The sequence below is a fragment of the Ictidomys tridecemlineatus genome, chromosome 2, assembly GCF_052094955.1.
Source record: "Ictidomys tridecemlineatus isolate mIctTri1 chromosome 2, mIctTri1.hap1, whole genome shotgun sequence".
In the NCBI taxonomy this organism is placed as follows: domain Eukaryota; kingdom Metazoa; phylum Chordata; class Mammalia; order Rodentia; family Sciuridae; genus Ictidomys; species Ictidomys tridecemlineatus.
The window spans coordinates 150,809,711-150,836,382 of NC_135478.1; positions in this window are offsets into that span (position 1 = coordinate 150,809,711).

A 26,672-nucleotide genomic window follows, 5' to 3' on the forward strand; every position below is an offset into this window, starting at 1 on the left:
ATGATTCCCAGCCTTGTTTTCATGGGTATATCTTCCATATATACTTTTACCACAATTTAAATTAATTTTAGTTTTAAAAAATTTAAAACTATTCACAATAGCCAAAAGGCAGAAGCAACTCACATATCTATGGACAGATGAATGAACAAACAAAATGTGGTAATTAAACACAGAGAAATGTTCAGACATAAAAAGGAATGAAATTTGGATTCATGCTACATGGATGAATTCTGAAAACGAGGTAAATTCAGAGATAGTAGACCAGAGGTTACCAGGGACTACAGGGAGGGGAGAATTTGGAGTTATTATTTAAATGGGTATGGAGTTTCTGCTTATGGTGATGAAAAAGTTCTAAAGATGGTCAGTGGTGATGGCTGCATAACAGTATAAATATACCTATTATCACTGAATTCTACTCTTAAACTAGGAAGTACTATATTATATATTTTGCTACAAAAAGACAAAATGCTACACAGTGTACCTCCCCAAGATTTTCTGTAAGGGGATAATAAAGAAATAAGAGCCTAAAACCAAATTTCCAAAAACAGTGACACCTCCAAAAAGACCCAGGAAACATCTTTAAGAGAAGCTATAAAATATGTAGACATCAACTGTTTTAGTCAGATTGTTGCTGCTCTGATTAATGGACCCAACTAGAACAACTGTGGGGGGGAACGATTTATTTGGGGGCTCACGGTTTCAATGGTCTCCATCCATAAACAGGGATTTTAGTCTTCAGGTGAGGCCGAAACATCATGGAGAAAGAGTGTGGCAGAAGGAAGCTGCTCACTTGATGATCAGGAAGCAGAGCGAGACTCCACTCTCCAGATAAAAAATATATACCCCAAAGCCAAGGCCCCAGTGAACCACTTCCTCCAGCCACACCCCACCTGCTTCCAGTTTTCACTCATTTAATCCCATCAGGGATTGATTCACTAAGTAAATTAAGGCTATAGCCCAATCATTTCTCCCCAAAACCTTCTTGCATTGTCTAACATAGGAGATTTTAGGGAACACCTCATATCCAAACCACAACATCGCCCTCTTCATTTGTACTCTGTCCATGATCAAAGGATTTTATGTTTGAATAAATTCAGGAAGTTCTTCCTTGTTTTTTTTTCTTTGTTCTGCACCACAATATCTTAAGTGGAAGACAAACACCAAATTAAAAACTTTTTTACCCAAGGCTATGGTAAAGGCAAATGTGTTTCTAAATCAATCCCAGAATGCTAAAACTCTTCACCAACACTTAGCATTAGAATTAGCCATACAGTGGGGTTTTTTTTTCATTTTCAGTGTTTATGGATTTTATGGCTTTTAAAATTAAATGAACCCATTACACCCACACTCATTCTCAATAGTACAGAATCTCCATTGACAGATTTTGAAAATTATGGCGCTTTACAGATGTGGCTGCTGAAGCAATCATCCCTTTGTTAATTTAAAATGGCCTCACACCAGTTTTAGCCAGGTCTAACAGCCACAGCAGGGAAACAAGAGTCTCATCTAATTAATTTTTATCTCAATTATCTGCCTGAATTCTGATCTTCCCTCTGTCCATGGAAATAGGACATGATTAGAAATGACAAGAATGGACTCAAAAACTTTCATAAAACTGCCTGATTTCTCTCTTCAGGAAGCACTCCCAAGCCCATCTCTGCTCCCTATATCCCTCTAAAATTTGCTCCTCAGTGTGGCCCTTACACCCGAAACAACAGCACCCTGTCACCCTGGAGATCATCTTGTGAGATATGAAGCAGTGTGAGATATGAAGCACACCCATGAGAATTTCAGTTGCACCCAGCCCCTCCCTATGATATCTGTGTGTTAATTTCCTGTGACTTCCATAACAGATTATCACACACTTGATGGAAATTTAATCTCTCACAGTTTTGGAGACCAAATGTCCAAACTCTGTTTCATCCAGCCAAAATCAAAGTTTTGGCAGAGCCATGCTTCCTCAATACCTAACTTGAGGAGAGAACCTTTCCATGCTCTTCCACTTTCTGATAGCTGCTAGAGTTCCATGGCTGTAGCCAATTTCTACTCTTGTTATGGTTTAAATAGGAGGTAGTCCCCCAAAAGCTCATGTGTGAAACAATGCAAGAAAGTTTAGAGGTGAAATGATTGGGTTATGAGAGCCTTCACCTAAACAATGAATGAATCAGTTGAATTGATTAACTGGGTGGTAACTGTAGGCAGATAGGGTGAAGCTGAAGGAGGAAGATCACTGGGGGCATGCCTTTGTCCTTGTTGATGGGAGCATGGCCTCCTGCCTCTCTCCTTCCTGGTAAGAGGTCCTGAGCTGCTTACCTCTGCCAGATCCTTTTGCCAGGAAGGTCTGCTTCACCTCAATCCCCAAGGAATGGAGCCAGCTATCTATGGACTGAGACCTCTGAAGCTGTGAGCACCAAATAAACTTTTCCTCCTCTAAAATTGTTTTGGTCAGGTCTCCTGGTCATAGCAATGAAAACACTGATGAAAACAACCCTCATCTTCACATCACCTTCTGTCTTTGCTCAAATAGCTCTCTGCTCTAACTCTTATAAGGACATAGTGATGGCGCTTGAACCCACCTGCTTAATCCAAATAACCTCAAGAGCTTCAATATAAATCATGCCTATACTGACCCTTTTTTCAAATAAAGTAACGATTTTAGGTTCCAGGGATTAGGAGGTAGGTATCTTCCAGGAAACTATATTCCTGCCTATCACAGCTGAGACTCTAAAAGAAAAGGAAGTCTTTGCTTTCACATGCCAATCAGGATACAGTCAAACCACATAAGTAATCTACATAAACACTGTCTCCAAATATAAACTTAATAAACTGAACTAAGGACTATTCTTCAAAATCTATTTTCAGCAAAGAAACATTGAATTTGCAAAGACTCTTCTGTGAGCTAAAACCCAATGCATCTGAAGTTTCATTTGATTAGTGGCTCATAAACATACCCCTTTTCCACCTGGAGTACCTGATTTCTATGCCCCATCTCACATCTTCCAGGATCCAAGTCACTAGGGAAGGACCTGAGAATTTGTATTTTTAAAAGGTAAATTCCAGTGATTCTAGCCATCAGTAATGTTTGAGAAACAATATATAGACCAACAGTTCTTATCCTTCACTGCACATTGCAATCATTTAGAGACTTTTTTTAAAACAATGACACCCAGATCTGCCCAGACAAATTCAATCTGATTCTCTCAAGGTGGATGTATTTCCAAGTTCCCCAGATAATTCAAATTGTGCTGCTAGGCTTGAGAACCACTGATTTACCTCTCTGGGCTCAGTTACGTAAGTTAGAGGGGATTTAACAGACCCAGGTAAGCCACCAGTTAAATTAAGCCTATCCAGGCTACTGCCCTATTCAGAATGTGCTGAAGGACCCTTCTTCACAGGATGGTACATGCCTGTGAAGCACTCGCCAATTATGAAAGGACTTTGCAAAATCAGCTCCAAAGGAGTTCCCATCCCAGCCATGAGAGCCCACTCACAAATTACAATCACCCACTCCTGAGCATCCTGCAACCGAATAAAACCATGCCCAAGTTATCCTTTCACCCACCCCAACCCCATCTCACTAAAAAAGAACTAATTTTTCTCTTCTTCTCCACTTCTCTCCCAATCTCCATGAGCACCCACACACTTTCTTCTAACCCCATAATTCCAAAGTAATAAAGTTAAAGAAAAAAAACTAATACATTATTTAATAAATTGAAATGTTACCTACTTTCATGGCTTTAAATATTGAAAAGTTTACATCTTTGTTTAACATAGATTTGTTATTTAGCTGAAGAACCCAGAGGTGAAAAGGTAACAAATCAAGTTAACAGTTCTTCAAGAAACTAGCAGAACAACAATGGGACACCAGAAAGAGTAAGGAGTTCTCCTTGCCACAGGAAAGAATTTGCTCCATGGAAAACTGCATTATCAATAACTCACTCTTCTGCATTATTTCATTCTCTGATGATGGATACTATCATTCAACTCTGTAAATTGTAGATAACTGGTAGCAATGCAACATAATCCTTGTCTACAGACAGGTAAATTCTATCCTATCCGGTAATGGAACAAATTGCTTCCCTTCCCACTCAGTAGAAAAGAGTTGGCCTTCATTTGCATGTTCACATTGACTTTCCTTTTCTCCATATAAATTTATGCTTTTTAATTTTTCCCCTTTGAACAAATTATAGTATCATAATAAATAAAATATTTGATGCATGTTCATTGTTTATAGCTATACAAGAGTCATTATTTTTTTTCTTTTTTAGAAAATTTTAACATTTTTCATAACCACTTTAGATGTCAAGGAGGAAAAGACCCATAGTTATTGCTCACACTAATAGAAAAAGCCTGAAACATCCAGATGTGAAGGTCAAGAGAGCTTGCCTCTGAGAGTGAGTCTTCCAGGGTATCCCAAGCACCAAGCACCAAACATGTCTTCTTTTGTTTCCTTCATATCTAGTCAAAGGAGCAATTCACCACCTATGACCGGAAACTGTTCTCAACCTATGAAGCTGAATTCAAACATATAATTCATCAAAGTTGGTGGATTTTTCTCCCTGGGGCCCTTATTGAGAAGATTTGTCTGGCTAAATTAGCTCTTTTTCACAAGGGGCTGTGAAGATATGTATAGGTACCCACCACAACCCACTATTAATAATTACAATGTACCAATAAAAAATAAATTGAAAATAACTCAAATATGAAAGGCCTGGAGGAAATGACATTTGCTGTATGCATTCATTTTTTGAATGAATTCATTTGTACTCTGGCGTAGGCATTGTACTAGGTATGGGGAAAAAAGTTCCTACTCAGAAATTCATAGTCTAGAAGGTGGTGGGAATAGTCAGTCAGCAAAAATAATGTAAGGCAGGAGCATACACACACACACACACACACACACAAGTGCTGGGGCAGTAGGTATGGCAGATGCAATTCAAAGAGAAGAGAAATCTCATTCAGTTACATGTTTATGAAAAGCTTCATGAAGGAGTCAAGTCAACATATGGAGACAGGGAATATGAGCAAAAAAGTACACTTAAGAGAGGATGAGCTTCTAAGCAAAGAAGTAAAGCCAGAAAGTACAGAATAAAAATAATCCAGCCTTGGGGCTGGGGATGTGGCTCAAGCAGTAGCACGCTCACCTGGCATGGGGTTCGATCCTCAGCACCACATACAAAGATGTCGTGTCCGCCAAAAACTAAAAAATAAATATTAAAAAAATTCTCTCTCTCTCATTCTCTCTTTAAAAAATAATAATAATCCAACCTTGTTAGACATGAACTAATGGGAGGTGGAACATGATAGAAGCTTTGCTAGAAGTCCACTGCAAGAAATGCATTGGGACACAGGAAGAGCTTCAGATTTAGGGTGATTCTTTCTAAGTGGATTTTTTTTGAGTGATTGTTATGGTTTGGTTATAGTTTGTGTGTCCTCAAGGCTTCATGTGTTGAAATTTAATCCCCATTGTGAGGTATTAAGAGAGTAAAAATTTAGCCCAACTATAATGTTTGGTGGGGAGGACTTTGGGAGGTGATTAAGACTTCATGGTGGAGTCCCCATGATTCAATCCTGGTGGCTTTATAAGTAGAGGGAGAGAGACCAGAAGATACACACATACTCCCTATTTTTTTGCTATGGGATGTCTTGCGCTACCTCGGGACTCTGCCAGTAAGAAAGCCATCACCAGACGCAATCCCTTGATCTTGTGCTTCTGCAACCAGAAGCCCAAATAAACCACGTTCCTTTATAAAGTAAAACTGGTTCAGGTACTTCAATATAGTTGAAAAATGGACTAACACTAAAATGAGGGAATGCCTTGGGTCTACACTCCATGAAGATTTGGAAATGAATAGAGAAGAACCTTATTGATGACATCTATAAAGGGGTTTTCTATAGTTCCTCATAGTGTTTTCAGAGATGTTCCAGCAACTTCTGCATTCTTAGTTAGATCTACATGCTACTTTGATCAGTGCCTAAGAATTCAATTGTAATGCCTATGAAATCAACAATGCCGGCTCCTTCTCATTAGTACCTCTACTATTACTCTTTCTCAGAGAGAAGAAAATGCATTAAACTTCTCCAGAAAAGAAACTACAGGCATGTGGACTTGTGCAATTGCCTGTATCATCATAATCAGAATAGAAGAAATATAGCAAGATCAGGACAGAAAAGAATAGCATGTTTAAGCCTCATAGGTACTATATTTTTTATTAATTAAATCTCTAGTCCAAATAGAGAATGCCAAAAGAAGGATTATAGCACAGTACAGCAAGAAGAGGAGGGGATGGAAAGTAACATGTCACCACAACCCCTCCCTCACCAGTGGCAGAATCATCACTCATGACATTATTTCCAGCAGAGCCCAATAATGGTCTCAAATCATTTCAGAACTTATCACTCCAGGAAACCACCATTAATCAAAGGTGGCCCACAAGAAGAAATCTGTTTTCTATTCTTAGGATAATAAAAAGGGTAGAGCTGGGTTCAAGCCCAGATTCAGATAGTTATCATGTGGCCACTGGCAAGCACCCAACTCTCTTAAGCCACGACTTTTCACAGCTTTGAATGGAGATAATGACTTTGCTCCAACTTCCTGCTAGGGTTGTGGCAAGACTCAAATGTGACAATGCGTAAAAGAATGCTTTGAAAACAGTAGGGCCCTGTAGAGATGAGGGAGACATGGCTACTTATCACTTCCAAAGCATTCCATGCACTCTACCCCCCAAAAAAAGTTCCTTGGCATTGGTGAGCCGCCTGCAGGATCACATGGGAAGAGAAGCTAGCAGGAGGAGCTTGGCAGCTCTCTGCTGTCCCTTGTGGTCTTTTCATCTGTTCTTTCCCTATCCTGAGCAAACAGCATGTGGACCAGCCAGGCTGCTATCTTTAGTACAATTCTCCTGGCAGCCTGGAATGGCCCCTATTCAGTCCTAGAGTTCAACAAGCCAAGTCCTCACAACCTGCCTGGCTGAAGCAGTCGCTCTTTAGGGGTTTGTAACACAAATGCAAATTGCAGCCTAGCTATGGCAAAAGAATACGATTTTAAAATCGTATTAAAAATACCTTTATTTTATTCATTTATTTTTACGAAGTACTGAGGATCAAACCCAGTGCCTCACATGTGCTAGACAAGCACTCTATTGCTGGGTTGCACGCGACTAAAACACTCAGGGGTCACTCAGGGGAACTGGGCTAACTGGACTGCTTGAAATAACCACACACAAGAGACAGAAATACCTTTTTCTTTGGGGGTGCTCCTCTGACTTTAAGGGTCTGCAGAAAGAGAGAGAGAGAGAGATAGAAAGAGAGAGAGCATGTGCTGACCCCTTTTATTGAGGAGAAGCTATTCAAACAAGGCAAGAGGTCAGGTTTCAAGGAGCTGAGTCTAGCTTCATGATGTCTGCTGTCAGGAGGTTGACTGACATCTAGGTAGGCCACACCCAAGACTACAGTAAGAGAAAGGGACACACAAAAGGGCATTTCCATGGAATATTCTATCCCAAACAGGGCAAGGGGTAACATTACAAAGGAACAGGTGAGCGTAGCTCGACCCATGGGGATATAGGAAGACACGCGCATGCACCAAGACATAGTTGATCGCACCCTGAAAAGCCTGGGCTATCCAGATCACAGCGTGACTGCCAGATGCCACATCATTCAGCAGGGGAGTCAGACATGGTCACGTGCTAGTCCGCCTCCCACACTCAATCACTGAGCTCCAGCTCCAGCCCCCTGAATAGTACTTTTTATATGAATTTATTTTGTACTTTGTGATAGTGCAGGAGTAATCAAGGTGCACATGGGACCCTACTAAGTTACTAAGGCACAGAATCATCTAAAAAGGACAATTTGGCTGGAAGTTCTAGAGCTTTCCTCAGCAACCTAGAGTTAGATGCTGTTGAAAGCTAAAAGTTGGAATAATGGTGCCCTTGCAGAAAGAAGGGCACACTATGAAAAACAAGAACCACCAAGGAGCAGCACCAAGAGCAAAGGAGCTCTGTACTCCCAGCGTGGGCAGTGCACAGTTTCTTGCCATTTTTATTCTGCGATACAGAAAATGAATAATATGGAAAGTTGAGGAGGGGGAGCCTGGTGTAAATTAGTGGAGTAATGCAGACACACTGTGATGTTAGCTTGCACCAGGGCAGTGAAAGGGAAAAGGGGCTAGATGAGGGATTGCTGTGGAAGTATAACCAGTAGACTGAATGATGGATCTGGAAGGAAGATGTTGAAAATGACTTCAATACTTTTTGCTTAAACACATGGGTAGGTAAAGGTGGCATTTATGGAAGAACACAGGGAGCATAGATGAGAATCCACAGTGCTATCTTGAATACTGAGAGTTTTTCTTCCCTCTTGACATCAAATACATAGTGTCTTTGCCAATACCACTTTTTCAACTTTCCAATATCAGCTAAGCATCCTATGATTCAATTCACTTGTGACACTAATGACCCAGACCCAGACTCCACAGTTTTGAGAGTTCAATTCCAGCAGACTGCCTTCACTTCAGATGACAGTCACAAGCTTCAGGTCACCAGAACTTCTGATAAACTGGCTATAAATCAGGGATTCCCATGACTGACTCTTCTCAAATTCGATAATTTTCCAGAGGGCTCCACAAACTCAGAAAGCCACATTACTTACATTTTTTAGTCTATTACAAAGGATACAAACAACAGCCAGACGAAGAGGCGCACAGAGTAAGGTTGAAGCCTACCACCTTTCTGGAGTATGAATGTGTTCACCTACTTAGAAACTCCCTGAACTTTATCTTTTAGGGGCTTTTTTGAGGTTTCATGAAATAGGCCTGATTGATAAGTCATCGGCTACTGGTAATTAAACCATCTCTAGCCCCATTCCCTTCCCAGGAAGTTAGGAGTATGGATAAAAGTTCTAATCTTCTAATCAAAGCTTGGTCTTTCTGGAGACCCATCCTAAAAATATCTAGGGGCTTGCCAAGAGTCACCCCATTAGAACAAAAGATGCTCTATAACCATTACCAATCAAAAAACTCCAAAGGTTTGAGGAGCTCTGTGGCAGGAACCAGAGACAAAGACCAACTATCTTTTGAAGATACCACAGTCTTCTATTACTACAAACAGGTACTTACCCTCTCCTTGTCTTAACTGCTGCATCTCTAAAATACAAATATGAATCCACTTACAGGGTTTTATAACAACAGCATGTAAAGCTACGATTTATTCAACAAATATCTGTTGAGCCCTGTGCTACAGAATAGCCCTGCTATGTGCCAGGAATTATTCTAGGGACTGGAGATAGAGCATAGGACCAAACAGAACAAACAAAAATTCCACCTTTATAAATTGATGTGCCACTGAGGAAGACAGACAATAAACAAATGAGAAAATGCATGTCTTGTGATTGATGGGAAGGGCTATAGAGAAAAATTCAGCAGAGAATAAGAATAGTGGGAAATGATCAGAGAAGGACCTATGGATGTAGATCAGTAGTTGAATATTTTCCTAGCATGTGTGAAGCTTTGAAGTTTGATCCCCAGTACCACCACAAAAAAAGAAAGGAAGGAAGGAATAAAGAAAGAGAAAGAGAAAACAGGGGGAAAAAGACAAGTGAGAAAAGACCTCATTGAGATGAGAACATGCAAACAAAGGCCTGAGGAACCCAGGGCCAGCCCCGTGCAGATCTCAGGAAAAGACCAGTCCATACAACAGCAAATAAAGCAAAAGCCAAGAAGGGTGGGGCAGAAGTGCACCTGACTATGTGCCAGGCCTGGCAAGGAGGCCAGTGTGACCAGAGGTGGCCCTCTGAGGAGAGATGGCCCCTGCTCTGAATCCCAGTAGGGTCCATTGTCAGGATGGCCCATTTGGTTGCAGCCTAGGCTTCTGCTTTTCAGTTGTATTCGTTTTAACTCCTCAACTGTACTGTAATGATCTCTCTGCTCAGTAACAAGAACAAAACCCAGAGTACATTTTATTGGTATTCCTGTCCCTCAAACAAGTGTCTCACCCATGGAGGAGCAATTGTCATCTAGAACCCAGACACACACCTTTACACACACACAGTACACAGGAGCAAATTGCCAACTCCTCCTTCTCATCAAAGAACTAGTCTCTGCCGAAGTTTCTTCATTTCCACAATGGACTAGATCATTTTAAATTTATTTTCATTAGGGAGTATTCACTCTTGGAAGTTCACTTTCCCCCCCTTTATTTCTTTATTTATTTTTGATGCCAGGGATTTAACCTAGAGTTTCTTTACCAATGAGTTATATCCCCAGTCCCATGGCCTTGTGCATGCAAGGCAAGTACTCTACCAATTGAGCTAAATCCCCAGCCTGGGAATTCACTTTTAACATGGCAATCTCCATGAAGCCTGACTTTCCTGAAATTGCTTCATCAGGAATACTGTCTCATTAGCTGCATCAACAGCTAACCTAACCCTAGCAGAATGAACGGAAGTCTCCTACACCTGAATGCCTTAGCTTGCAGAGTATTTTATGAACAATTATGTATTCTCTACTGATTATAAATATCTGCTCTCCCAAGGACCATAATTAGAGGAGCAAGCTTGTTGAGGACTAGAAATGCATATGGAGAAAGTTTAAGAAAAAATGCAGTCTTCATAATTGGTCTATGAGCAAAGTATATGCACTGCAATGAAAATAATCACTACCAGTTATTGAAAACTTACTATCGGCCATGCACTGGGCTAAATACTTCTTTTAATTTAAGCAAGTTACAATTCCACAATGCCCTGAGAGGTAGGGGTATGCCCCTTATTACAGAAGAAGAAATACTACCTCAGAGAGATTAAATCATTGGCTCCAAATCACACTGCTAATGAAGAGTAGAGCTAGGATTTGAACTTAGATCAGCCAATGGTGAAAACAGCACACCAAATATATAAGCAACAATCCAACAAGTGATTTCATTCCGAGACTCGGGCAAGTTCTTTTTGAGATAGAGAAGACTTATCCTTACTAGTGGTCATGAAAAGGTAGAGCTGAATACCTGTCCTTACTGTGACCAGTCCCCAGGATTGTAGGAAGAGTGTTGTTGAGGACCTGGCTCCTTATACAAGAGTGAATTAACAAAAAAGCTGGACTTCAGTTCTCAGTGCTGGAGTCTTTTCCCACAAATTAGCCATGGGTGCTCAATGTTGATGGCTTAGAGCAATTACACTGCTCATAGCAGATGGGAGCATATGGTGCCAGCCAAAGTGAATCAACGTGTCACAACAGCTAGGTTCTCAGATAAGATTTAGAAAGTGTTGCCAAACAACGATTATGATATTACTAGAGAAATAGGACCAGAAATTAACATCTTTAAGTCAATCATTTATAGTACTTTTTAAAAAATCTTTATCCAGTGACTATTACACTACAACTCCAGTGTATAGATAAAGAAATAAAGATACAAAGAGTTTGCCCCAGTTTGCAGAATAATCATTGGCATATTTTTTGGGGTGTGGAGAGGACTAATAAATAGATTCCCTCTTCTTCTGATTGTGTCTTGAACTGATTAAGATACTTAAGAAAATAGCAGAAGCAGAAATGAAGCGCGATATACCATCTTTTTGCAGACAAAGCTGCTAGGAAGACAAACGGCCTAGCCAACTCCCTCCCAATTGACTCAGAGACAGACCAGCTTAGGAGAAGGTAAAATTTTGCTCGGACGTTGCCACCCACTGTCCTGGGCCAAGGAAGATAGGGAAATTCCCTGTTCTTAAGACCTTGGTTAGACAGATTAACTCCCCAACTGAAAAACAGGTGGAAGTCTGTTGGCAGCCAAGTAACTCATTTCATGCACTTGGAAAATCTGTCTATTTAGGGCCCCACTCTCTTTATATGTTTCTCATCAGGGTCCTTGAGTTCAACTATACCGCTGAAAGGGGAAGAGGGAGCTCCTCAAGGGAAGGAGTATTACCACTGTGAATCATCCTGGGAAGAGGCCACCTGGAAGGAAATCAGGATTCAGAGAGGCATGCCTAAGGCTACGGTGACGGAAAAAAACCCTTCTCTATAGGGCTAGTGATGGTAGCACAGCAAAATATCCTGTCTCCAAAGATGACATTAGACAAAGAAACTTAAATAGAGATTTGTTTGCCTATAGTTCTGGAGGCTGGGGAATTTCAGGAGCATGGCACTGATATCTAGTGAGGGCCTCTGGGCTGGGTCATCCCAGGGTAGAAGGGGAAAGAGCAAGAGAGGATGAGACTAGAGCAAGAAAGGACCAAATGTGCTTTTATAACAGATTCACTGTTCCAATAACTAACCCACTCCTGTGATAACAACATTAATTTATGCATCAGGGCAGAGCCTTCACGACCTAATTACAAGCCCCCTCCCCTCAATGTCCTTGCGCTGAGAATTGAGTTCCCTCCGGAGAACCATAACACCCTCCAGCAACCAAAACATTCCATTATTTCACTCAACTAAGGACAACTTTCACAGTTTACTATAGACATTTACTTTAAACAGAAGCAGTTTGGCTTCTGGTTGCATTAAACCTTTCTGCTCACTCCAGAATAGTTCCTTGCCTTTATCTTTACAAAACAGAAGGTTTATTGAAGTGCTGCTTTTGTTGTTAAAGGAGCAATCTGCCCTCAAAAGTCAAGTCAGACTTGCAGCTTTGGAAAAACAGAAAAAGTGCTGGTAATTTATAAATACCTATTACCCACCTCTACCTCACCTCTGCTTCTAGCCCTCAAGGTTTCAAACACTATTAGGGGTTCCACCTAGTCCCATTGCAAAAGTTCTATTCCTATCTCAAAGCAGAGAACAGACACTGGCATTTCCCTATTCCTTTCTGACCTTAATAGAATTTCGTATTTTTATAGCTCTGTCAACATTTTTTTCTGCTCTAATATACCCAGTACATTCTGTTAGTAACAACACCTCCCAGACTCCGCTAGGGATTCTCATTTCGAAGAACATATAAGATCTGAAGTACAAAAATCTTCTAGAGACATAGCAGAGCCTTTGAGAAGAAAAACATGTGTATATTTGAAATGGTAGTTTTAATGCACCTTGCTACAGTTCATTATAGCTGCTATAACAAAATGCCTTAGACTACATAATTGGTAAACAATAGAAATTGATTACTCATAGTTTCTGTAGGCTCTGAAGCCCAAGAACAAGGTTCCCACAAACCAGACACAGTGATGTATGCCTGAAATCCAAGCAGATCAGGAGGCTGAAGCAGGAGGATTACAAGTTCAAAGCCAACCTCAGCAACTTAGCAAAGCCCTAAGCAATATAGACAGACCCTGTCTCAAAATAAAAATTAAAAAAGGGCTAGAGATGTGGCTCAATGGTTAAGCACCTCTGAGTTCAATCCTGGTACAAAAAAAAAAAAAAAGTTCCACGAGATTTAGTATCCAGTAAGGTCTCATTCCTCACAGATGGTGCCTTCTTTGCCTCCTCACAGGGTGGAAGGGGTTCTTGGGCTTCTTTTATTGAGGCACCAATCCCTAGATGCCTGCTAAATGGCCCTCCTCTGAGTACTATTTCATTGGGGGTTAACTCTGGGGGGACAAAGCATTTAGACATAGCATTTCTCTATTCTCAAACCCTGCCTTCCTGACAAATAAGAATACATTCTTTGGAAACTATAACTTACTACTTTTTTCCCTCATTATTTAATTCTGTGGCCTATACTTGTCCCAATCTTTACCATTTCCTCAAATGTTGAAGTCCTTAAGTCATATTAATGACTACTCTCGTTTTTCCTTATTCTCTATCAAAGTTGTTAATATCTATAGTTTGAGAGGAGCCAGACAGAGAAACCTAATATTCATTTCATTAGAACTAAATTTTACATTTGTAAAAGGCAGAAACATTGCCTGAAACCATACTATCTCTAGTTGCTTCTGCATTCCCCTTAGCCTTTTGCATACACAGGGGATAGTCTTATAGTATACATGAGGTATAACTATACACGTATAATTCTTCCCAAAGAATTCACCAACCCTTCTCTATACATCCTACGTATTTATTTATATATTTATTATAATCATATACAGCCTGGCATCTACAGAGTATGAATAACTATACATAGAGTTGCTAGCTATTATTTGGGTACTTGCTACAACAAAACCTCAAATTGCCATGTTACATTAGAAAAGACTGAGCTGAAATGCCAGTTTTTTTTTTAGAGGAAAAAAATCGCATTTTTAAGTGTTTTATTTGGTTTCCTACTTGCATTAGCCATTTCAGGTACCAAAGAGACCTGCCCTAACATTTGGTCCCTCCTAGAGAAAGCAACTATATTGAGTCATAGGCAGAAAGATAAGAAAAACATTTTCAGTTCTCAAATTAAGTTAGTCACTGGTTTTGCAGTTGTGCTCACTTCTGACAGCCTTCATAGACAAACATTTCAGGGGAAACTGTACATAAAGAAAATAAATTGCCATTTGGCACTTTTCATGCCTGGCACTCTCAAGGAGAAAAGAACCCCATCCTTATTCTGCACACAGCACTTCCTGCTGCTTTGTTCTTTATTTAGTTCTCTTTAAAGTTCAGCAGCATTCTAATTCTTTCTCAAATTCTCCAAAATTCCAAACCACTCCATACGTGACAGAATTTTGAATAAATCCCCAAGTTCTCAAAATATAAATAAAGTCCTGAGCCACCACTGAAAGATGCAGCCAGTGGCTTTGTTAGGCACCCTTTCTCCTCTGGCCCATCATGATGTTCTTGACCAGCACCATGCCTCTCCTCCCCACTGCCCACTGCCCCTTGATGCCTCACATGTAAATCTGTCTCTTAGGTCATGCTACAAACTGTCTGGTACTGCTTCTTTCATCATTGCATGCATGTTCATTTCATCCTTTCTTCTTCCATCAGAACCCTGACTTTTTTCCCCAAATATCCACTCCTTCTCCAAACAGCCCTGGGCATCAGGGGAGCTATCCCCATCCCCAGCTTCCAGGGTCGGATCTGATTAGTCTGTGTAAACCAGTACATCCCACTCTCCAGGCAGCCCTCAAGGCTTAAGCTGGTTCTCTCAGACTAAAAGGAAAGAGTTGTAGCTCGTGGGTGGAAAAGAAATTCTCTCCCTCTCCCTTCCCTCCCTCCTGGACAAAAAGAAGGAAGCATGAGGCCCCAGTTGTCAGTGGCAGTCACCTTGTAACCATAAGGAAAACCATCTTCAGCTTGAAATTGATGTGGGCGTATCTGGAATGGATTCTTGATGTCATCCTTAAGCCACTAATCAGACCTCCTTTGGAGCCCACCTAACCTCTGACCTTCTTTCTTGAAGGAGTTCTTGGAGGCTTTAATATTCCAGCTTGCACGGTGGCCCTCCACAAGAAGATTGTGAGATGCTGTTTTTTCCAAACATATATGACCACACAGCCATATCTCAAAAAGAAGGAGAAAAAAAGTGTTCATGAAGCCCAGGTTGGGGGACACGACACTGTGGCCATTTTGGGGTTCTCTGGAGCCAAAATGTCTCTTAAGAACTTAAGAATCACTAGTCACTGAAGAACTGGAAGTGAAAAACATACACATACAACTCTTAAACCCAAGATGGTTGTGCTTGAGATGCATACCATGTTGGCAATGTGGACATACTCACCTAATAATTTCTTTTGCCAAATAAACCCAATATTCATTTATCCCAATATTCATTTATTTAATCATATATCTGTTTCATCCAATATTCAATATGGCAAGATTCCTCTGCCCAAAATAACATTAAAATGCCAGTAACAAAAAGGGTTCCTTCTGGCTGACTTTCAAAGTTATTTTGATCTGGTCCTTCCACAGTTACCCATCTGTCACAACTCCCCAGCCCAGTCTGCACCCTGGGCTTCACCCACTCTCATCCCTGGTCCTCCCACCTTAGGTCCTAGCCATAGCAGCCACACCCATCTACTCCTTCTCAGGTCTGGAATCCCAAATTAATATCAATTGTACATTTAGTTTTATAAATAATAATAATACATTCTCCTTAGAAACTTAAATACTGTTTACATCCCCTTTGATAGCCCCAATTCTGGTTCTCTTCCTGCCTTTATGGAGGTAACCACAGTTATCAGCTTTATGTGGAAGCTTCCAGGCCTTTCCCTGGGCATTTAAATACATTCATATGAATCCTCAGAACACATGGGGCCTTATTACATCCTGCTCCTACCTCTATCCTCACCCTGGAGCTTTAAGATCCTAGAAGCCAAGAGATCTACCAGCTCTCAATAAAGGAGGAACAAGGACAAGAGAAGTAAAATTTAGCCTTTAGGAAGAACCGATGGTGCACAGCATCCACTATCACAGAAAATGCCACATTCTCAGAAGAGCAAAGCCAGACAGCTGATCCTTCTCACAAGCACACATGAAGGAGAAGAGAAACGGAGCTCTGAGGTATTAGGAGCAAGGCCGTCAGGCTCCCTGGAGAAGGCTTAAGACATCCACCAGGCATTACAGAGCAGTGGTGGTTTGAGGTAGACAACACTCCAACACTCACCAACATCATGCAGCCCATGTCTTCACTGGGGTCTGTCTCCCCATAGTGGGGAGACCCAAAGCAATCTACTCTCCCAGCTCTTCCCTTCTTCCCATCCCTTCAGTTGAGGAAGCTGGAAGGACTGCCATTTTGGGCTTCGGACAGCTAAGTTCAAGCCAAGGAAGAGTAGGATTAGAAAGCGGTTTGCCTCTTCCTAGTCCACATTTCTCCAAGAAAGTCAAAACTGGTCTCTTCTGGTAGACATATAGGGCAAATATTTTTATGGCTGCATGCTTTCTCCAGGATCTGAGAGAGAACAACTGGAGCCTGAGGTAACAGGGACCCCACTGTGAAGCAGTAGTGCAGGAGGAGAAGGTGTCAAGCAGGAGTTAGACAGTCTGCAGTCTCACCAGGCACCTATCACTGCCCTCTCTACTCACTCCAGCTTCACCCACATTCCCTAAGCTGGGCCTTTGTTATGGAACTTCTCTTGTTAATATCCATTAGACAGACCTGAGGTTAAAAAAATACAGTCATATATAAACCAAAATTCCATTGAAGATGAACCCACTGGATTCACAATTCATTTTGAACAGCAATCCTCTGTACAAAGTCCACAAGAAGGTGAGAAAAAGATTCACCAGGGTTCAGGCAACATTTTCAACTAACTACAACCCTCAGCTCTAGCTTGCACCCCAGAACATAGGCAAGTCTCTCTTCTAATTATCTATAACCTCTACTTTTTCATACAGAAAAATCTCAGAGCAAAGAAGGATATGTAGATGCTAGGAATTTTTCCTAGCATAATCTCTGCTTTCCTCCATGACTTCCTGTCTAACCACTGTCCCTCACCTACCCTGTTCCCCTTCTGTTCTACTAACAAGCCACATTTCATCCCATCTTAGGCCTTTGCATATACTGTTATCTCCACCTGGAATGCTCTTCTCCTGGTCTCTGCATGGATATTTCTTGTCATTCACCCTAAATGTCTTGTCTGGCCCTAAACGTCATCTAGTTCTTCTCTGGCCACTTGATCCAATGTAGTCACTTATATACATTTTTCTTTCTTTCTTTCTATTTGTTTGTTTGTTTGTTGTCTGAGAACTGGTATTTACGTTGTTCACTCAAGCATGCCCAACATCTGAAAAATAGGGTCTAACATATAAAAGGTTATTAATAAATGTTTCGAATGAATGAATCCTTGGGCCTGCAACTTCACATGTAAGGCCCTGAGTGATCATCCTCTGTCTCGAAACTTGTTTCCCATCCTTCCCTCCAACCCATGCTTTGCTCCAAGCAGACTCATCTATTTAAAGTCCTCCTTTCATGCATGGGGTTCATCTTCCATTCCTTCCCACACACTGTCCTTTCCCCTGTTGATTCACTGCTAGCCTGAAATCCTTCCTTTTCCACCTGAGTCCTCCTTGTCTTTCATAATTGGATCAAGCATCACTGCCTTCAGAAAGAGTCCTCTCCTACCTCTTCCTGCCCTCAGCTGGATACAAAGTCCTCATCTGTATTGGAAATTCTGTGCTTGTCTATCAAAAATATTTATCTCATCGTTGTGGTTATGGGGCTATTTACCCCCACTTCCTCCCCTATGTGTTAAGGTCATGAATGGAGCCCTGTTAGTTTCTATACATTCCCAAATGAGTAAGTAATAAATGTCTACTGAATTAATGAACAGGGGACATTCAAATACTTTGGCAAAGAAGAAAAGAAGAACAATAGGAAAAAAGAAAAGAAGATGGAACTAATCACACCACAAAAGACTACATCAAACTCTTTCAGATTGAGAAGAAAATTCTGAATGAGTCTTGAGTAACATTCTATCAAAGCCAAGAGAGTCCTTGACCTACAATAGCTCTCCCACATCCATTCCACTGACTTTGCTGCAATGATATAGAAACCTACCAGATATACCTAGGACTGTTTACTTTAACATTTATACCTGTGATATGCAACTATTTGATTTAGGGTAATAAAAGTAGTATATAGGACAACCTATAGGTATCCAATAATTGTAATATATTAAACTTTCATAGCTCCATGACACTTGCTCCTGATGTAGGGGTACATACTTGCCTTCCCCTTATCTGATCCTGGAGGTTGAGCCCCTGACTCAAATTACTTATATTTATTGTAGAATTACTGATAACAAAAGATCAATCAATATGAAATTGTCTAATCTAAACTAAGCATTTCTATTAATATACATAGCACACTTCTTTGATGTAGGAATAAAAGACCCAGTAACAACCTCTGTGCCGCACTAACCAGGGGGTGACGAGAAACTTGTGTAGATTGATACAGCAGGAGTGGGAGCCGTTTATTGTAGGACAGGAGGGGTATATATACATTCCACACAGCTTATCTTAATTAACATAAACTAGATACAGCAGTCAACCAATAAGGAATCTCCACACTTACTTCACAAACCACTCCCTCTGGCAAAATGCCAGGTGCCATCTTGACTTGTAGACCTTAACACCTCTGGGAGAGGATCTAGGATTGGGAACTATCACTTTATAGGTACGAATATGTCCTGCTCCACCCATTACAACTATGTGAGACCCTCACTAAGAATTGGCTTGAGTAATAGGGTTCTCACTGGAACAGTGTCAAAAACCTTTCTCCAGGGGCTCAACCTCCAGGCTCAGGTAAGGGGAAGGCATATATATATATAATATATCAGGGGTTAAGAACAGTGGGGACCTGGGTCAGGACCTGAAACTTCCTACAACAAGTCCACAACTTGTTACTCATTAGTTGAATCCTTAAAATGTCCATTAAGCACCATAATATATTCAACTTTGTTTTTATAACAAACTATTTTAAGCTACCTCCCATTCTTTCATGAAATTTTCCCCTCCAAATCTCTGAGTAAACCTGAGACTTAGGAAGATATGCCATTGATATGCCTTGACTATGTGTGTATGCTCCCTGTGGACTCTCCACCCCCACCCCACTATGTAGTTCTGGGGGAGAGGAGTCCAGGCTGCCTAGTACATTGTGTACCTTCCTGCCCTAGTAAATACAAACATTTAATTATTTTAAAAGAGTGGAAATTATGCCCTCAGGTAACCTGTTCTCACTGCCAGAGACTTGTCATATGAGTAACAACCACAGAAACTAAACTAGTAGGCCAATATTAACATTGGAAAATCCATTTCTTTCTTTAGTATTCTTATTGCATGGTTATGGATCACATCAATATTTATTCTGTCTTATTTGAAAGGTGTTGTCTTATATAGTCACTCTTCTTTACCTCGTGGTACATGGCAGTAGAAACATTTAAGAAGTATTGAACCCCTATAGATTTTCAGGAATGTTAAATGAGGGCTGAAACCAAAAAGGACACTTGTGTATATTTTAAATATAGAGAAAAGTCCACTCATCAGAACATAGCATCCCTTCATTCTAGAGTCTGTCCTCATTTTTTCTGCTGTACCACAGTTTCCACACTTACACGCACACACACACACACACACTCTGCCAAAAGAAACCACACACAAGTTCCCACTCCTGCAAGTATTCTGACTCAGCAGAATATGTCTACACAGATGATCATGTACAATACTCAGGGACATATCCATCTGCACTGGCATCCCTGGGCTGGACACTCTGAGGATACAAGAAGAGTGCAATGTTATCTCTGCCCTAGGGAAATTCACACACATGTGAGGGCTCCACATATTAATTCCTTTATGACTTTATAAAGTGGCAAATGCATTATAAAGCCACACATACTGCAGGAACAGAGAAGGACAAGGGATTCCCTGTTCCTAAAGGGAAAGATGGTCTGGGAAGATTTCTCAGATGAAGAAGCTTTTAGGCCTCCACTTTCCAGGTCTTTGCATCAGCAAAGTGACCCTCCTGGGTGCTGTCCAGTTGTGCTGGAGACTTCCTCTGCCCAGCTGGCTCATTCCTTACACCTCTCCCTGGCCCCGGTCTTGATATCCTGTTGTGTATATACTCCACTCACCGCCCAAAGAATTTCCCTAATTTTAAATTACATTTTTATTGTACCAAATGTTTGTTGAACATCCTCCTTGTGAAAGACTGCCCTTGCCTAGCTCTTAAAGAAACATATTTTATTATTTCTGCTTTACCCATTGAAGTCTAGAGAGGACAATTCACTGGCCCACATCACAGCCAGGACATGCTTGGACTGGATATCAAACTAGATTTTATATACTCTTCCCACTGCATCCACTCTCCTCCTTGGTTATAATACTGCGCCTCCTGCAAGCATTTGACATGCCTATTTTTATGAATGAAATACCAACCTAGAGTCTGGCTAGTAAAAAAATTCAAGAAGGAAAAGATCATTTTTCAATGATGGAATTAAGGATTTTTAAACATTTTTCTACTTTTACATGTTTCAAAAAATTTGTCTTAGAAAAAAATTTATCTTAGTCTGAGCATGTGTGGGAGGCCAACCTTATGGGTGACTGAGTTACACTCCCCAGCTGGGTGCTGAGGTGCTCAGTCACAGAAATGGGTGTGTCTTGCTACAGCCCCATGGGTGAAGCTATGCTCACGTGTTCCTTTGTAATATACCCCTTGCCCTGTTTAGGATAATCTTCCATGGAAGTGCCTTGTGTGTGTCCCCTTCTCTTACTGTGCCCTTGGGTGTGGCCTACCCAGGTGTTAGTCAACCTGCTGACAATGGACATCATGAAGATAGACTCAGCCCCCTGAAACCTGACCCCTTGCCTCATTTGAATAGCTTCTCCTCAATAAAAGGGGTCAGTGAGTGCTCTCGCTCTCTCTCTTTCTGCCGACCCTTAAGGTCAGAGGAGCTGTCACAGCGACCCCAAAGAAAAAGGTATTTGTGTCTCTTGTGTGGTTATTTCGTACAGCCCAGTTAGCCCAGTTTAACTAGAGTGACCCCTGAGTCTTTTAGTTGTGAGAACAGAAACCCGACATTATTTATATAATGAAAACTATGTATTACTTACCTATTTCTACTGAAAGAAGCAGGGCCATGCATGAGAAGACAATAGAGAAGCCCAAATTAGGAGACACTTGGAGAAGCAGAAGTACAGAACAAGAGAAAGAAACATTTAAAAAAAAAAAAAAAAACAGCAGCCAGAGACATGAAGTGAGGTATGAATGTAAAAGACCCTGAAAGAGTGTCCAGAAAATACTGATCTAAAAGCCAAGAAGCATCTGACTGCAAACCAAAGCTGGGAAACATTGAGAAAGCAAGGCACTCAAGTCCCACATGTAAAGAGTTTAACCAAGCAACCCCTGGGTGTGTGGCACTGAGTAACCAATGTGCAGTGTACTCAGGAGGGCAGCCAGCAGGGGACTCTGCCCTGCCATCAGATTAGAGAAAGAACTTTTACTTGTGTCAGTCTCTGAGCTTGGATGCAAAGCTAAAAGCTGGTCATCCATCACCCACCCCATTCCTACCCCAATGTCCAGGGCTATATTAGTTTGGCCTTGCAGAGTTGGGATGTGCACCCAGGCCAAAAGGGAGTGCTAGAAGTCAATGGATCAGAGAGGCAAGCATGAAAACACCCTTCTCTTGTCAAATTCCTGCTTTCTGCCATGTGCCCTGAGGATAACAGAGGCAGCATATCTTGCCACTTTGTCAAAGAGCACTTTTCCAGACAGTTTGTCATAGTTTTCTGCCAGAGTCCTCCTCTGTCTGACCCAGGAGGCCGCCAGAAGCCATCTCAAGCCAGAGATCCATCAACGAGAAGCTAAATTTGACATTTTTCAACTCCTCTTTGATTTCTACTCTATTTTTGTGAGGTTCTTTTCAAAATCTATGTGAGTTCATTAAATGCTCCTATACCCATTAGAAGTTGAAGAGGGAGGGAAAAAAAATCAGTAACCCAGGCAGGATGCATCATTCCTTTCTTCTGTAGCTGCCACATCAAAGGGCTAGCAGATGTGGTCTTAGTTGCCATTTCCCAGGAGCTAGTTATACTAAGTCAGTAAAGAGAACAATTTATGTTTCTAGAAAGCAAGGGGCTGGATACAGATAAGATTATCTGAAACTAAAAGTGCTGCAGGGTTAGTCTATCTCTCAGTTCATTTCTAATGTCCCATCTGCAGATAAAGAATTTCCCATTAAAGAGAATCTCAACCATGTGCATGTGCAAAAAGGAAAGAGAGTTGGTAGGCAGAATAAAAACTCAGATGAGGGGTAGCTACAACATTCCAGGAGTCAAGTTGAGAGAAAAAGAAGTTTATGTTCATAGATATGTCATCAGGAAGTGGTAGAAACAGACCAGAGCTCTGAGGCATGATAAATCTCTGTTCCTGTGACCTCTGCAAAGCAGCAGGCTGCTCTCCCCCCAAATGCTGCAGAATTTGTCAAATTGATTTAGACTGGATCTCCTGCACCAGTACCCCTGCGATGATCCTAGGAAGCAGACATGCCACAATGTAGACCTGTGTGACTCTGAAAGAGGGCCCTGTACACATGGCAGCCGCCTTCTTCCCCTCTGGTGGCAGTTATATATAAAGTTTTCATATTTGTCGGAACATTTTCTTATACAAAAGGTGAAATACATTCTTCTCTACAGACATGGCCTTGGAAAAATGAACCTGAGCTATCAGGTCTGCCTCTGAACTACAGATCAAAGGGACAGTCTATGTGCTGTCACTCTGCCCCAGGTCCCATGCACAGCCTTTGTCTCTCTCCTTACCTTCTAAGTGACTCTTCCCATTGCAATGACTGATCCTCACAGACAGGCACCTGTCTTCTGGATTTATGTATGCTTCTGTCTAGCTCATATTCCTTCCTCTCACAGTGGGCTCATTACAGGAAGGCAATGCCACATCTCACCCAAGAAGCAGGTGTCCCAGAAGAGGCGGCAGGGTACTATGCCCACATGGCATAATTTCAAAGTTGTGTCTATGTTAACTCTGCTCTATCTTGGAGCCTGAAATCTGCCACTCATGATGATTTATAGAATACAACATAGTCAAATGTGGCCTTCTAGAATAAAATTCCACAAATAGAGCACACAGTAGTTATTAGAGTGAAGCAATTTATTTTCTTAGCTATGCAGATGATTATGTGGGATTCTGACATAGGGAAGAGCAAGGAAACCACTCAGAATTTCTACTGTAACCCAGAGAGCCTTTGTTCCAACCCAGCTCAGAGGTCCATGACACATGGCTGAATGAAACTTTATTTGTAACAACAACTTTTTAAAAAGTTTTATATTTTAATACAATATTGAACTCTCTTTAGTCTTGCAAGTTGCATGTCCAGTGTTGCTCATTGCTGACCTTTGCATGGCCATTCCTCATCAGAAACCAATGATGCCCTTTCTAGAAAACATTCTTCCTCCTTCCAGCTGATCTCTGACAAGTGTCCTTCCCTACACCCTCTCCTTCTCCTCTTTCCTCTCCACTTTGTATTACCCACCCTCCAAACTTCCTCTCCTTTGATTTGGCAGAACAGGGATGAATTATACTATCCAACATATCATATGAAGCATCATCCCAAATGGATTTCCAATGAGTTAAAAAAAAAAGCAAAAAACTTGTACATAACATTTCCTGTGTTTCCACTGAGCTCCTTAAAACCCAGATGTTAAGCATGAAAATATGGCTGATAGTAAGACTGTTGGAACACACTGGCTCCTTAAGTAATGCACTGAACCTTATGAGTAAAAAGATAGAGTAGAAGGAGGATGAGCTTTGGAGGCGACTGGATTTGGGTTTGAGCTAAACTCAAACCCGGCTTCATCCCTTAATAGCTATTTATCTTTGGACAAAGTTATTCCATCTTTCTGAACCTCAGTATTGTCATCTTTAAAATGGGAATAACTCTCTTTTCAGTATTATATTAAATGAAGTGATAAATGTGAAGGAAGGTAACTAATGTAAATAGTGTCTTTTTTAAAAATTCACTCCCATCCCTTCTGCCTTAACAAAATGTCAGTGGGACCTTTTGATTGTGAGTGCAGAGAGCTCTGTTTCCAGGTCTGTTTCAAGGTTCTGGGACTTTGGTCAAAACCATGGCTTACTATGTGTGTACTGGGTTTGCCAGCCTATAATAAGATGAAATTGGTGTCAAGTAAAAGACATGGGACCGGGTGAAAACTCCCACTCCAGTGCTGCATTGCACTTCTATTTCTAGAGAAGTCTACTGGGGTGATGAAAACCAGTTAAATACCATTTCTCTGAAGCCATATATGATCCCTCCTTCCTACTGATTCATTCATTCAAAAATAGTAATTGAATGCCCCATTCGATGTTGTAAAAGAAACAATGAGAAAAACGGATCTTAGCCCTAAATTCCAGTAGTAATTATATATTTATAGATATGCCTCTTTCGTGAGACACCAGAGTTAGGGACAAATATTCTTCATTCCAAACAGGGCATACAGGTGTTTAAACAATGTATGGATGTTGGTTGATTTCAATACGTTATATAAAAGTTGTGCTTTTTTAAAAAGAAGAAATCAGATCTAGTTTAACAATAGTTTTTACTTTTAAAATAGCACATTTATTTCTAATACATCTATCTCTATTTGATTGGCTACTGTTTTAGTAGACTACCATAACAAAATATTATATACTGCCTGACTTAAACAGCAGGAATTTATTTGTCACAGCTTTGGAGGCTGAAAAATCCAAAATCAAGGTACTTACCAATGAGGTCTCTCTTCCTTGTTTGCAGATAGTGGTCTTCTCATAGTGGAGAGAAAACAAGCTCTGATCTCCTCTGCTTTTCTTATAAGGACTCATATATAATCTTTTCATTAGTGTCTACTAACCCATCCTCATGACCTCATCTAAACCCTATTACCTTCCAAAAACCCAACATCCAAATACCATCACATTGGGGGTTAGGCTTTGATATATGAATTTTGGAGGACTCAAATATTCATCAATATGACTTTTAGATGACTCATCTCATAGCACCTATAATCTTTCATTACCCAATAGAAAAACTAGAAACTTCCAGGGGAGATTTGTTTTTGTTTTTGTTTTTTATGATTAGTTTGCTTTAAATAAGCTAGAAAACAAAGGTTCCCAAGAGCAGAAATCATGGTTCATGGAAAATTCAGAGCCAGGAGTGGTGTATCCTAACATTAGCTCTGCAACAAGCTACATTGGACTTTGGTCAAATTATTTCACTTCCTTTTTTTTCTACAGAGGAAGGAGCTGGACTGAAAGGTCCTCAGGTTCTTTTCCAGTTCTGCTATGCTGGCATTCCGATGACAGGGGCTATCTTAAACACTGCTTCTTAATTTGGAGGTCTCTATTGTCATCTTTTCTCACCAATCTCTGACACAGATGGCAGAGTTCTACAAACAAAAACAAAAGCTGTTTTCCCTGGAGGCTTCCCAACCCATCATTAAAGCAACTGTCCCCACCAATATGGATTGCCAAGACTCTGATTAAAGCACCCAGAGTCCCACTACAAGCAATCTACATTCACCTTATTTAATGAAAAGATAAAAATAGAAACTATATTGAAACTTTCATAGGATACCTTGAACTTAGGGAAAATACCTAATTCTACTTATATAAGAGATGCCCTTTAAGACTTTGCAAACACTTATATTCAAGCCCAGTATATAGGACAGAAGACCCTCAAAACAAAAATGATACAACTTCTCAATTTTTTAAAAGATCGAGGCTGATGTAGTGCTGCTGTTGACAGGCTCTGTTTTATCTGTTTTGAATTCTGCAACTGTGTGATTGCAGTCAAGAAAGATGTACCCACAGAATCCTCAAGGAACAGAAAGCCCCTGGTTGAAGAACTGTTATATAGAATGTTCATGTTGCGGTTCAGGTTTCCTGGGTATGTTTCTCCCAGATAGCATTAATCTCAATTGGGGGTTTTAATGGAAGAATGGTAATAAAAATTAAAAGGACTCCTCTCTTTCCCCCTGCTGTTTTCTATTAGCAGTGCATTATGTTATTTCATTTTCTAATGTTTACTTAAAAGAGCTCATAAATATAAGCTGGAGACCTAAGCTAGCAAGAACTGTGACCACAAAATAATGAACAGCTGAAGATTAGAGATTTGAACAGAAAAGGTTTACCTTAAGCCATATTCATGTATACATAGGCAGCCCAGCCCCCATTCAATGCAGTGAAGTCACATGGGAAAGAAAAGCAGTCTTTCTCTTTTGCTTGAACTCTACAGTTACTTCCTTTTTTGCTGGTAGATTGTGACCCTGCAGAAACTGTGAAATCAGTTGCAAATTTACAAATCAGCCTGCAAAGCACATATCAACAAAACTACCTATTTTTGAGCAC